Genomic DNA, 4,487 nt, shown 5'->3' with positions numbered 1-4,487 from the left:
TGTCCCATATTTTCCTACGGACCCTTTGGGACCGTCAAATCACGGGTCAAGATCCGTTTACCCAAAACGTTGACCAAAGTCAAATTAATTCATTTTACAGTCAAAACTTATCATTTTTCACAAAGTTTCACATATAGGCTTTCCAGCTACACGCCCGGACTGCACACGCAAATCGAGGTGATGCTAAAAGAGGTTTTTAAGGCGTCAGAACACAGAATTTCATTTTAAAACAAGTTCTCCACCTCTAAAACAACCGTTTGTCTTCGAACGGACAAAAGAAGAAAATACCTGAGTCGGGGAAAAGATGGGGATAACGGCTCCGCATATCGGACTTGGACTCCCAGGTCGATGCCTCAAGAGGCTAACCTCTCCACTGAACATGAACAGAAGGAAAACTCTTCGATCTCAACTGACGAACCTGTCAGTCTAGAATAGCCACTGGCTCCTCCTCATAAGACAAGTCCTTGTCCAACTGGACACTGCTGGAATCTAACACGTGGGATGGAACGCCGTGATATTTCCGAAGTATGGACACATAAAATACTGGATGCACAGCTGATAAGCTTGGCAGCAGTGCAAGTCTATAAGCCACCTCTCCCACTCGATCAAGAATCTCAAACGGGCTAATAGACCTAGGGCTAAGCTTGCCCTTCTTCCCAAACCTCATCACGCCCTTCATAGGCGACACTCGGAGCAATACCCGCTCACCGACCATGAGAGCCAAATCTCGAACCTTACGGTCAGCATAACTCTTTTGCTTGGACTGAGCTGTACGAAGCCTTTCCTGAATGATCCTGACCTTGTCCAAGACCTCCTAAACCAGATCCGTACCCAACAACCGAGCCTCTCCCGGATCAAACCATCCAACCGGAGACCGACATCGCCTACAATATAAAGCCTCATAAGGAGCCATCTGAATACTCGATTGGTAGCTGTTGTTGTAGGAAAACTCTACTAAAGGCAAAAACTGATCCCACGAGCCTCCAAAGTCAATCACACAAGCTCGGAGCATATCCTCAAGAATCTGAATGGTCCGCTCGGACTGTCCATCCGTCTGAGGATAAAATGTTGTGCTCAACTCAACCTGCGTGCCAACTCTTGCTGAACTACTCTCCAGAAGCGCGAGGTAAACTGCATACCTCAATCTGAAATGATAGACACAGGCACACCATAAAGACGAACAATCTCCCAGATATAGATCTCAGCTAACCTCTTGGATGAATAGGAGACTGCCACAAGAAAAAAATGCGCTGACTTGGTCAGCCTATCAACAATGACCCATACTGCGTCGAACTTCCTCCGAGTCTGTGGGAGTCTAACAATGAAATCCATAGTGACCCGCTCTCACTTCCACTCGGGAAGCTCAATTATCTGAAATAAACCAGTAGGCCTCTAATGCTCGTACTTAACCTACTGGCAATTCAAACACCGAGCCACATATGAAACGATATCCTTCTTCATTCTCCACCACCAATAATGTTGCCGCAAATCCTGATACATCTTCGCGGCGCCCAAATGAATAGAGTACCAGGAGCTATGGGCCTCCTCTAAAATCAAGTCCTGATGCCCATCCACATTAGGCACACAAACTCGACCTTGCAATCTCAAAACTCCATCATCATCTAAAGTAACCTGCTTGGCACCTCTGCGTTGTACTGTGTCTCTAAGGACACACAAATGGGGATCATCATAATGTCGATCACAGATACGCTCCAATAATGAAGAATGAGCGACTGCAAGCTAACACATGGCCGCTCAGAAATATCCAACCTCACAAACTGATTGGCCAAGGCCTGAACATCCAAAGCAAGCGGTCTCTCACCGATCGAAATATAAGCAAGACTGCCCATACTGGTTGACTTCCTACTCAAAGCATCGGCTACCACATTGGCCCTTCCCAGATGATATAAGATAGTGATATCATAGCCTTTCAACAACTCCAACCACCTCCTCCGCTTCAAATTCAACTCCTTTTGCTTGAACAAATACTGAAGGCTCTTGTGTTCTGCGAACACCTCACATGCCATGCCATACAGATAATGCCTCCAAATCTCCAATGTGTGAACAATGGCTGCCAACTTCAAATCATGAACCGGATAGTTCTTCTCATGAATGTTCAACTGCCGCGAAGCATAGACAATGACCTTGTTTTCCTGCATCAACACTGCATCGAGTTCAATACGAGATGCATCACAATAAACTATATAAAGCCCTGAATCTGTGGGCAAAATCAACACCAGTGTCATAGTCAGAGCTGTCTTGAGCTTCTGAAAGCTCGCCTCACACACGTCCGACCATTTGAACTGGGCACCCTTCTAGGTCAACCTAGTCATCAGGGCTGCGAGAGATGAGAACCCCTCCATGAACCGATGATAGTAGCCTGCCAATCCCAAGAAACTCCGAATCTCTGTAGCTAATGCTGGCCTAGGCCAGTTCTTGACTGCCTCAATCTTCTTTGGATCAACATGAATGCCCTCTGCTGATACAACATGACCCAGAAATGCAACTGAACTCAGCCAAAACTTATACTTCAAGAACTTAGCATACAACTGACTATCCCTCAAGGTCTGATGAACCACTCTGAGATGTTACTCATGCTCCTCTCGGCTGCGGGAATATATCAAAATATCCTTAATGAAGACTATCACGAATGAGTCCAAATAAGGCCTAAACACTCAGTTCATCAAATCCATAAAAGCTGCTGGGGCATTTGTCAACCCGAATGACATAATCAGGAACTCATAGTGCCCGTACCGAGTGCGGAAAGATGTCTTGGGGACATCGGATGCCCTAATTCTCAACTGATGGTAGCCAGATCTCAAGTCAATCTTCAAAAATACCTTGGCACCCTGAAGCTGATCAAACAAATCATCAATCCTCGGCAACGGATACTTATTCTTGATTGTAACCTTGTTCAATTACCGGTAATCAATACACATCCTCATCGACCCATCCTTCTTCTTAACAAACAACACCGGTGCACCCCAAGGCAAAACACTAGGTCTAATAAAACCCTTCTCAAGCAAGTCTTGCAACTATTCCTTCAACTCTTTCAACTCAGGCGGGGCCATACGATACGGTGGGATAAAAATGGGCTGAGTGCCTGGAGCCAAATCAATGCAAAAATTAATATCCCTGTTGGCTGGCATACCCGACAGGTCTGAAGGGAATATCTCAGGAAACTCATGAACAACGGGCACAGAATCAATGAAAGGAACCTCAGCACTAGAATCACGAACATATGCAAAATAGGCCAAATACCCCTTCTCGACCATACGCCGAGCCTTCACATAAGAGATAACACTGCGAGTAGAATGACTAGGAGTCCCTCTCCACTCTAAACGAGGCAAACCCGATAAAGCTAAGGTCACAGTCTTGGCATGACAATCCAAGATAGCGTGGTAAGGTGATAACCAGTCCATCTCCAATATAACATCAAAATCGACCATGTCCAGAAGCAACAAATCTACTTGAGTCTTAAGACCCCTAATCACAACTACACAAGAGCGATGGACTCGATCTACCATAGTAGAATCCTCCACTGGTGTAGACACATAAACAGGAACACTCAATGAATCACTAGGCATGACCAGATATGGTGCAAAATAAGATGACACATATGAGTATGTAGACCCTGGATCAAATAACACTGAAGCATCTCTATCACAAACCAGAACCGTACCTATAATAACCGTATCTAAAACCTTAGCCTCGGGCCTAGCTGGAAGAGTATAACATCGGGGCTGGGCTCCACCACCCTGAACTTCCTCTCTGGGATGACCTGCTGCTGGCTGACGTCCACCTCTAGCGGCTTGAGCTCCACCTCTAGTACCTCTACCTTCACCTTTAACACCTCTACCCCTACCTCTAGCTGGCTGGGCGGGCTGTGGAACACCTGGTGCCTGAACCATGGCACGGGAAACCTGATGTTGAGAGCTACTCGGTGCTCGAGGGCAAAACCTAACAATGTGACCCGTATCACCACAAGTGTAACAAGCTCTCGGCTGCTGACCCCGTCGACCTGAATGACCACCCCGAAAAATTTGAAGCGGTGGTGCACTGTAGGACTGCTGATCAGATACTGCATCTGAGGACCACGACCACCTGAAGTACCGCGAGAAACCTAGAGCGCTGACTGAAAGGTCCTAGGGGGATGACATCTACTATACGAATCTCTACCTCCAGATGAGGTACCACTGAATCAGACTGAATAAAGGGGCCTCTTGTCTAACCCATGACCACCTCCCTGTGACAGAACTATCTCCAGTTTCCTGGCCATATTGGCCGCCTCCTGAAAAGAAATCTCACTCCCAGCCTCCCTAGCCATCAGAAGACGAATCAGCTGAATAAGACCATCAATAAACCTCGTCATCCTTTCTCTCTCGGTGGGAGTATGATGAGAGCATGGCGAGCCAAATTGATGAATCTGGTCTCATACTGGGTAACAGTCATGGAACCCTACTGGAGACGCTCAAACTGCCTCCGAT

Source organism: Nicotiana tabacum, chromosome 7, assembly GCF_000715075.1.
Source record: "Nicotiana tabacum cultivar K326 chromosome 7, ASM71507v2, whole genome shotgun sequence".
Lineage (NCBI taxonomy): Eukaryota > Viridiplantae > Streptophyta > Magnoliopsida > Solanales > Solanaceae > Nicotiana > Nicotiana tabacum.
The sequence above is the reverse complement of the archived record's forward strand: the minus strand, read 5'-3'. Positions refer to the sequence as shown.